The 11,031-nt window shown below is 32.6% G+C and overlaps 1 non-coding gene across 1 annotated transcript; it reads right to left on the reverse strand.

Annotated features, from left to right (window-relative positions):
* Nucleotides 1-780: 780 nt before the first annotated feature.
* TRNAE-CUC (transfer RNA glutamic acid (anticodon CUC)) lies at nt 781-853 on the reverse strand. The gene has a single exon. It is a non-coding gene; the product is annotated as a tRNA-Glu (tRNA).
* Nucleotides 854-11,031: the final 10,178 nt, after the last annotated feature.

The following is an 11,031-nucleotide window of genomic DNA, read 5'->3' on the forward strand; positions in this document are numbered from 1 at the left end:
AATATATTTGGTAAACGATCGTTTAGATTTTGTATTCTTTCTTACACGATCATTTAGATTTGGATTAGGTTATTTGGGTAGGGTAATGTAGGGTTGTAAGAAAGTAAAAGAGATGATAAGATATGGTTATTTAGGGATTAGGATAACCCTAATCCCCATTTATCATAATCCTTGGGCCAAATCAAATTTCCTAATCCTTTTCCTCCTAAAATCCCACCCCAAACATACCCTTAATTTTTAATATTTTTAATATTTATACTTAGCTTAGTGGTTACCCTAATTGATAATTCCCCTCCAACCTAGGTTCAAATCTTGCTTATGTAGTTTATTTTCTATACTCTAACTCCCTGTTAATATATTTTCTAAATCCATCACTATGCACAATCTTTTTATATTTGGTACACGAACCAAATAACAGAAAAATTACAAAAGAAGAAGAAAAAGACGATGGAAATGAAAAGAAAAATTGCAAAAGAAAGAAGATAGAAAGAAATGACAAACAAAAATATTTAGACAAATGTCTGTAATATTTATGAAAATGAAGCTAAATTAAAATTAGTTTTGGTATTTATGCTGATGTAAATAGGTCTAGTTATTTTGTAAAATGGAAGTTTGAAAAGGGTTATTTACCATGTTAGGCCAAACATAAACATGAACCGTACAAGAGGATATGGAAATGAGTAAAGTCCAGTGAGCAATTTGACTTGATGCATCATCTCATGTTAATGACGCTGTAGTTTAAAATAAGTACACATCGATACAATCATCAAACAAAAAGAATTCCGTTGCCGGGACTTGAACCCGGGTCTCTCGGGTGAGAGCCGAGTATCCTAACCAACTAGACTACAACGGAACCTGAAGCTTCAGTCATATTATTTTTTTTAATCCTAAATTTACAAAACATTATTAACAATCTCACATCTATGCTTATTCTTAGTATTATACCCTTTCACCTTTCTCGCTCTCTTCACCTCTCTTGTCTCTGCCAATGCAGTTTTGCCTCCTCCATCCTTTCCTTAATTCCCAAACAGCTTCTTATGAAGGCCACCGAAGTTCTTCCCTTTCCTCATTGTCTTCTTCGTATCCTCCTGCTAAATAAATTACCAAAATACTCATCAAGCACTAGTCTTAGTGGTAAGTTTTAGTCAAACTTAGGGAGCCCACTAATCTCTCAAACAAAGTAATTTCTAAACCAAGGTAACTGAGGGAGGTTTAGATTGAATTCAGTTGCCAAAAAACTAAAATTCATGAGATGGAGTAAATTATAGAAATTTTATGTCAAAAGAGTCTAGCTTGGGTTATATCGATCTCTCTCAATTCAAAGAATGAGTTAATTGAATTATTAGTACTTGCTTCTATGTAACTTTTTCACCTAACCAATTTAATTACTTAAGGTAACTAAACTATCCCAAGGTTCTAATTGGTCTAATTCAACACGATTAAGCATGCGTAATTGAATTTTTCAATAGCATTAAGTTCAAAGAATCCTTAAGTGGAATGCCTAATTTTCATGCTTCTAATTGATATTCATTAGGTGCAATCCTAAGGTGATTAGAACAATGTTTATCAAATAAAATAACAAACTAACCTGACCTATTACTTCTAACTAAATCTTATCAAAATTGTCACAAGTCAAAAATTCAATTGAAAGCAGAACTCATACATTCTTCATGTGTATGAACATATAACAAATGATTCAATAATAGAATTGAAACCAAACTACGATAGAAACAAGTTCAAAGGGAAAAAAAAAAGGAAGTTTTCTAAAAAACTCAAGCTAGAATGAGTACCTTAGCCTTTTATCTACATGCTAGATGACGTGGGAGAGTTCGGCAACATAAACTAGCAAAAAGAACTTAGAAAATATGGAGAAAACATAAGGGAAATGGCTGGGATTAGATATGCCCTCGACTGGCACCAAAAAACATTATATATATATAACCAAGCAGCGCCACGACACTAAAGGATGTGTGTAGATAGAGCTTCGAACGCCACGACACTGCAAGACTTTTTTCCTACGATATATAGAGAGTTGGAAAATTAAAGCTCTAACTTTGAAGTTACGTTACAACCACCTTACTAACTTTGCTAAGATTGTTCTTTTTTGTTGTTGATTTTGATGGAATAAACCAAATAAACATATTCATTTATCATATTTGAAACCCAAATTGGTTATTGATGCTCCACTAATTTGGATATTATTTGCAAAGATTACAACCGTATTAGTAACAATGTAGCCTAACTCACTGAATTTGATTTGATTTTATTTATTTTTGAAAGAGCACTTATGCTTTATTTATTGCACTCAAATGTTTTCTAATGTACCGGGTAGTTTTCTCTTTTTTAAGTGAAATATGTTATTGCCTACTTTATAACTAGTTTTCACTGGCCTAGCTTGAATTTAATTATTGTTCCTTAATAAATATTGTTTCGGTTGAACAAGAAATTTTGGCCACTTAAACCGTGTCATTGTTATCACAACAAAATTGTGATAATTATAATTTGGTTGGATTTTGATAGTTAAGTTTTCTCATATCCAACCAATTCAAGCCCCTAATGAAAAATTGAGCTAAAGAAATGATGGGCTCGAGCCCGCCAAACATGTGGGCCCGAGCCCAAGCTCAAATCACCAAGCAAATGGGCCCGAGCCAAAGCTTAATAGGCAAATGAGCCCAAGCTCAAGCCCAACAAGTAAATTGGCTCAAGCCCACCTGTAGCCCATGGAAATTCTCTATTAGTAGAGATCTTCTCATTTATTTTGGAGATCTTTGGTTGAAGAAAGAATTGAAGCTCTGAAGAATTGAAGTTTCAAACTTCTAAAAGCTCTCAAGACGTGCAAGTTCTTATCAACCTCAAGATCATCATCTTCTTAAAGATTGAAGACTAGGAAGATTAAACTTTCCTTGAATTCCAAAAGATTGAAGCTCAAATAAACTCACAACCATAACTTCCTAAAGATCGAAAATCAAGAAGTTCTAAGTTTCATTTGTATTCGAGAGAAATAATCAAATGAGTAAATACTAGAGATTATATTCACAACATACATAAATCAATACAAAGTTCAATTCCATGAATCACATTTTTTCTGAAATCTCATGTGAACAGTTTTGTACGCCCAGTGGGACAGTCTCTACCTTTCATCTATTTCTCTTTTTGAAGAACATTTGAAGAACATTTGAAGAAATCATGACATCTAAAGGCAATACTTCCAAAGCTCTAAACGACATCAGCATGCGGCCAAATACTCGCAGCTGCTTAAGGGAGACTCAATCATATGAGGATATGCCACCCTTTGGCGTCGCAAAGAATATTTGGGAACAATTATCAAAGCCACCAAAAGGTGGAATTATAATCAAAGAAAATCATGTGATTGACGAACACAATTCGTTTTCTAAATACTCAAGTGAGGAGACACCTCGCCCAAATATAATGTCAGTTATGGTAACTGACGTGGATACAAGTAAAAATAGAATGGTAGAGCTTGAAAAGAAGGTGAACATGGTCATGAAGGTAGTTGAAGAAAGGGATTATGAGATTGCATCTCTGAAGAATCATATTGAAAGTCATGATGTTGCTGAATCAAGCCATACATATACTGTCAAGGATACTGACATAGGGAAGGCAGTTATGCAAGAAAGTCAACCACAAAATTCAACCTCAATTACATCGTTGTCTGTTCAGCAGTTGTAGGAGATGATAGCAAACTCCATCAAAATTCAATATGGTGGACTTGCTTAAACTTTCTCTTTGTATTTCAAGCCATATACGAAGAGGATCGACAATCTCAGAATGCCAAATGGATACCAACCACCAAAGTTTTAACAATTTTATGAAAAGGACAACCCAAAACAACATGTTGCTCATTTCATTGAAACATGTGAAACTAATGGTACACAAGGGAATTTATCGATAAAATAGTTCGTTCGAACTCTCAAAGGAAATGCCTTCGATTGGAACATCGACCTAGAGCCTGAATCCACTGATAGTTGAGAGCAACTTGGGAAGGACTTTCTCAACCGCTTCTACAGCACTTGACGTATCGTTAGTATGATGGAGCTTACGAACACAAGACAACGAAAGGGAGAGCAAGTCATTGACTATATCAACCGATGGAGAGCTCTGAGTCTTGACTGTAAGGATCGACTCACCTAACTATCTGCAGTGGAGATGTGCACCCAAGGCATGTATTGGGAATTTCTCTATATTTTGCAGAGAATAAAACCCTGCACATTTGAAAAATTGACAACTTGTGCCCATGATATGGAATTGAGTATTGCCAACAGAGGAGCAAAATATTTCTTGATTCCAAAAATGAGGAGTGACAAGAATGAAATAGATGACACTAAAAAGATAGCAAATAGTATCATAAACGAGTCTATGGTTATTCATGCAACTCCCTTGAAATCCTTCTCTAAAAGAAAAGAAACAAAAATTGAAAGAAGCATGATGGCGACGAAAAACAAAGCCTAACTCTTAAAGAAAGACAGAAAAAAGTTTATCCATTTTCTGACTCTGATGTCGCAACATGTTAGAGCAACTGCTAGAGAACCAACTTATTCAGTTGCCAAAATGCAGACGACTAGAACAAGCAAGAAAAGTAGATGATCTTAACAACATCAGAGTCACCCTGTTGACAAGTGTTTCGTGTTGAAGGAGCTGATTCTAAAGTTGGCTTGTGCAAAGAAGATCGAGTTGGATACTGATGAAGTAGCACAAACGAATCATGTTGCAGTCGAGATAACTTCAAGTGTTCCATCATCAACACAATTTTATGATCAAAGGAAAAGCTTAATTCAGTTTAGGACTTCCGAATCTATAGTTGTCCAATTCCAACAAAGGATCGTGACGATAGACTTTCAAAACAAAGAAGCGCATGGTAAGGATGATGACGAAGGATGGATAGTCGTGACTCGTCAAAAAGGGAGACAACCAAATTTCATTCAAAAGGAGTCGTCATTCCATCAAAAGGAGTCGTCATTCCATCAAAATCATGCAAAATGAAGCATCTCCCATAAAAAGAAAGGAAAAAGGAATAAGAAAATGTGAAAGTCTAAGCGTATCAAAGAAAAAGACGAGGACTTCCTTCGATCTCGATGGTCGAGAACTTTGATAGAATTTATCCCAAGAATCTTCCTTGATGATCATCTAACAGAAGTATTAAAAGTCACAGCATGTCATGCTGTTAGCATAGTAGAAGTCGACAACAATTATGCATCTTCTAAAAAAGTCGACAATTCGAATGAAACTAAGCAAAGAACTTCTGTCCTTGATCATATCAAGCCTTCAACTACTCGATCTTCAGTCTTTCAAAGATTGAGTATAGCCACAAAATAAGAAGAAAGTCGATGTCCTACGTCCACTTCCGCTCGAACTTCTATTTTCAAAAGACTAAGTATCTCAACACAAAGAAAGATCAACCTTCATCATTTGCTTTTGGTCGTTTAAAGATGACAAGCGATCAACATGAAAGAGAGATGAAAACTTTGAAGGAAAAACAATTTCATGAAGAAAACAATGACGATAAGATTTACAGTTGTGTACCATCATGCATGAAGAGGAAGCTATTTGTTGACATAAATACAGAATGTTCCTTGACAGTGAAATCAAGACTTATTATATTCACCAATCCTACAAACGAAGGGGATGAACAAATTTTTGATGAAAATTAAAGTTAATAAGTATGCAACGCTCCTTATCATAAGAGTCTAAATTGGATGGTGCTCCTAGTCCACAAGAGATCAAAAGGTGAATGAAAAAAAGTTGAACTACGTTATGACTTGATCCCTATGTTATAAAAATGGTACGTATGCAGCTTAAATTTTACTTTAAGTTCAGTCGCACGCAAAAAAAAAAATTTGCTTCATTGTGATCTCATAGTAAAGAATATGTAAGCAATAAAAAATGAGATCAAGGAGCAAGCACACCAGAATAAAAAAAATTCATTATCGTTCAACAAAAAAATCTTGTGCTTACAAGAATTGCAATGAAAAAAAGAATGGAGAAAAATAGGGCAAAGTCAAAGCTTCCAATTCAGAGGCTTTAAACTTCATCGGTGCAAGTGTGGCTTCGCCTCCTCTCCAAAATGTCTATCACTAAACTTTGCTCTTCTTCGATATGTTGCAGGCGAAGATCTTCATCATCTCCCATGTGTTGCAGTTGAGAGGATCATCATCTTTGTCTTCAATACGGTCGCAGCCGGAAGGATTATCTTCATCTTCATTTTTAATGCAAGCGCAACTGAGAGGACCATATTCATCTTCGTCTTCAATACGACCGCAACCGAGAGAATCATCTTCATCTTCATCTTTTCCTTAAATACGATCATAGTCGAAAGGATTATCTTCATCTTCATCTTCAATGCGACCACAGCTGAGAGGATCATCTTCATCTTCGTCTTCAATACAGCCACAACTAAAAGGATCTTCATCTTCATCTTCTCATATGTGTTACAGTCGAGAGGATCTTCATCTTCATCTTCATCTTCAATATGTTGCAGCCAAGAAGATAATCATTTTCATCTTCATCGTCTCTCATGTGTTGCAGCCAAAAGGATCTTCATCTTCATCTTCTCCCATGTGTTGTAGCCGAAAGGACCATCATCTTCATCTTCAAAGTGTTGCTACCAAGAGGATCTTCATCTTCTGCCATATGTTGCAGCCAAGAGGATCATCATCATCATTTTCATCTTCAATGTGTTGTAGCCAAGAGAATCTTCATCTTTATCTTTGATGTGTTGCAGCCAAGAGGATCATCATATTCGTCTTCAATGTTACACAGTCGAGACGATCATCATCTTCATCTTCAATGCAGCGTAGTAGAGACAATCATGATCTTCATCTTCAATGCGGTACAGCAGAAGCGGTCGTCATCTTCATCTTCAATGCGACACAGTAGAGGAGGTCTTCATCTTCATCTTCAATGCGGCGCAGCAGAGGCAGTTGTCATCTCCATTTTCAATGCAGCGCAGCAGAGACGATTATCATCTTCATCTTACATGTGGTTGTCATCTTCATCTTCAATGCAACGCAGTAGAGACGGTCGTCATCTTCATATTCAATGCGGCGCAACCGAGACGAGCATCATCTTCATCTTTAATGCGGCGTAGTCGAGACGTCATCATCTTCATCTTCAATACGGTGCAATTGAGATGATCATCATCTTCATGGATCATCATTTCTATCTTCAATGGCGCAGTCGAGACGATCATTTGCATCTTTAATACGGTTGAAGTCGATAGAATCATCATCTTCATCTTTAATGTGGTTCAAGTCGATAGGATCATCGTTGATAGGAGCATCATTTTCCATGTGTTACAGCTGATACATTGGTGTAGTCTCGCTTCTCCTTCAATCAAGCTTGGTGTGTGCTCCATTTTCAAATTTGTTCAAGTGCTCTATCTTCAAATTTGTTCAAGTACTCCGTCTTCAAACTCTTATAGCTTTACACCTGAAAAAAAAAAGGGATATGTTATTATTAGGGAAAAAAAGAAAGAAAAAATACAAAAGAATGTGATGAGTAAGAAAAATTATTAAAGAAAAAATTGCAACAAAGACAAAAGAGTAAAGAGAAAAGAAAACTTTTTAAAAAAAAAACTAAAAATTTTGTGTAAAAAAACTATTGAAAAAAAAAAAGAAAAAGAAGTAATTGAAAAAAAAGCAAGAAAAACAAAAAACAAAAACAAAAAAGAAGAAAACAAAAAAGAAAAAGAAAAATAAAAAAAAAAAAGAAAAAAGAAAAAAAGAAATAAAAAAAAAAAAAAAAGAGAAAAGAGAAAAGAGACACGAACAGAAGAAAGGAAAAATAGAAAAATGAAAAGAAATAAACTAAAAAATACATAAGAAAATGAAAAAAAATTGAAAAAAATGTAAAAATAAGATGAAAGAAAGGAAAAAAGTTTTTCCTACCATCCTCTCCACTGCCCCCATCTCTCTCAATCTTTCTATTCCTCTCTTCTTTCTTTTTCTGTTTTCTCCACTTTTTTTCTCCTCTTTATATTTTCTTGCACCACTCCAAAAAAATGAGTTGGACAGTAGTTTATCTTCGATGACTATTTAAACAAATCGAATAAAAAACAATCACTATCGACGCTTGCTCCAACTCCAAATGGATGAAGCAAATCAGATTTTCTTCTCTCCCAAATATGAAGCAAGAAGAAAAAAGTTGGAAGACCAAAAACACATAAGCAATGGTTTAAAAAAATAGAGGAGATGAGAATTATGAGTTGTTTTGTTTTCAAATTTCTTCAAAAAAGTCCATTAAGGAAAAAATAATGACATTCTTTTTTTTTTTATACAATTCATATCCTCCTCGTAATTAAATTTAAAATTTTAAAAAAAAACCACAAATCTTGAAAAAAATTCCTCCAATCATTTTTTTAGTCTTTTAAATTTTTATCCTAAATCATAAATTCATAAATTAAGTAAAAGAAAAAAAAAAAGACAAACTTTTCAAATTTTAAGTTTGAGTGTAATTCAAGTAGCACAAAATTTGCTAAAAATTCAAATTAGGACATTATGCAAAAAAAAAAAAAAAAAAATTCAAAGTTTTAACTTAAATTCATACGTGGATGAGTTGGCCATATTCCAATTTCATTTCAATTTATTTCTTGGTCATATTCCAAGTGATTTAAATTTTAAATAATTGAATTAAATTCAAAATTCTCTACAAAGTTGACATTAGGTCATATTCTAAACTTCTTCATATAGCATTTTAATCACATTATGTCCAAATGCATAGTGCAGTTAATTTGACATATTAGCAATGAAGCAAAAGTCAATAACAAATTAATTGTATTTTTTGTTTCCGCTTATCGTTTTTGAGATTCACCCACCCATACATGTGCACGAATCTAAAAAAAGAGGGATTTGTTGAATAAGAAATTTTAGCAAATTAAATTGCGTTACGTTATCACAGCAAATTTGTGATGATTATAATTTGATTGTATTTTGATAGTCAAGTTTTCTTAGATCTAACCCAATTCAAACCCTGGATGAAAATTTGGACCAAAGAAATGGTGGGCCCGAGTCCAAGCCCACCAAGCAAATGGACCCAAGTCCAACAAGCAAACGAGTCTAAACTCAAGCCCAATAAATAAATGGGCCCAAGCCCTGAAGCCCACCGAAACCCATGTAAATTCTCTATTAATAGAGACTTTCCCATTCATTTTGAAAATCTTTGGTTGGGGAAAGAATTGAAGCTTTGAAAATTTGAAGTTTCAAAATTCTAAAAACTCTCAAGACATACAAGTTCTTATCAACTTCGAGATCATCATCTTCTCAAAGATTGAAGACTAGGAAGATTAAACTTTCTTTGATTTTCAGAAGTTTGAAGCTCAAATAGACTTGCAACCATAACTTCCTAAAGATCGAAGATTAAGAAATTCTAAGTTTTATTTGTGTTCGAAAAGAAGTAAATACTAGAGATTATATCCACAACATACATAAATCAATACAAAGTTCAATTCCACGAATCACATTTTTTCTGAAATCTCATGTAAACGGTTTTCATTTCAAACTTTATTTATAGAATAAAGTTAAATTTTAAAAGTGTATATGACAAAGACTCTACTTATTATTGATAAAGATTTTATTTTGTTTAGATTATCAATGTATATCTTTTTTACAATTCTTGGTAATCTATTTCAATAAATACTTAAATGAATAAGCTACATTTTCCAACTAAATCTAGAAGTGTGTGCTAAATACTAAGTTTAAATGTATATTCTAAATTTACGTTTTTTTTCAAAACAAATAATAATATATGTTAATAATTAATTTCATATCATAGTTAAATTCTAATTTAGAGGATCAACATATATTTAGTTCTTCAAAATTTTCACTCATGATTATATATTTACAAAAAATAAAAAAATATTACTAAAGTCCAAAAATATCTGCTCATGATTTTACTATTGTATTTAATTATTTTGCCAATTATAATATATTGTTTGACTAAAGTTAAAACTTATAATTTTATCCATTAAACTCATAAACTGACATTAGATGATCAATTTTGGTTCCGAATGAATTTATTTATAAAAATCATTCATGCATCAACTCTAATTATTCAAACAAAATTTGACATTTCAAAAAGTTCAGACACGTAGAAGAATTGAAGCATTATGATTTTTAAAAGTAATCTAAGTGTCGAATTTGATTCACTTGTTACTATTTAAGAGTCTAATTAAAAAAAATTATAGGTTTTACACAACAAGTCTTAACTTAATTGACATTTTGATGTACTAAAGACCAAAAGGTCTTTGATTCAAATCCGCTCCTACCAAATTGCTAAAAGTTATAAGCTTCCCGCACTATTTTTAAAACAAAATCTGAATAAGAGCATAAAAATTGATATTCTTGCCCAAGTTTAGAATTTGTTTAGTACATATACTTTAAAATCCATAACAATGTAGTTTAAAATATCTTCAAAATTATTCATAATTTTTTATTACATAGCAATTGGATTTATGAAATAATTTCAATTAAACCTTAATAATAATTTTCACAACAAAAAAACAAAAGTTTTAAATTTTTTTAATCTTGTTTTATTTCTTTTCCTAGATTTTTGGAGAGTTTGTTTTAGTCCCTAAACTTTGAAAAAATATTTACTTTGATTTCTCTTGTTAAGTTTGTTTGTGTTAAGTATTTAAAATTAGGATGAGGTGATCTGATTGTATGTAACTATCCAATTTTTTTATACTAAATTGAGATCGTTACTTTAAATGATCACAATTTTGACACTTTCTTGGAAGGAGTAAAACTAAATTTTTATTAAAACAATTTTCAAGCAACTGTTCATAAAACATAATTTGGCGAAATCAGTAAGAATATCATGAAAAATGTCCCAACTGAGTCTAACTAATTTTAAAGAAAAAATAAATAAAAATATTTTAAGATCAAAATATTCAAAACGAACAATGAAAAGTGAAAGTAAAATCGAGTCCCCATATGACATGTCCAGGGCCATTCATATCGCTTGTCAACTTTCTATTTTATATGTCCTTGCCGGAAATATTAAATATAGAAAAATGAT

This window comes from Cucumis melo, chromosome 4 (assembly GCF_025177605.1).
Source record: "Cucumis melo cultivar AY chromosome 4, USDA_Cmelo_AY_1.0, whole genome shotgun sequence".
Classification (NCBI taxonomy): Eukaryota; Viridiplantae; Streptophyta; class Magnoliopsida; order Cucurbitales; family Cucurbitaceae; genus Cucumis; species Cucumis melo.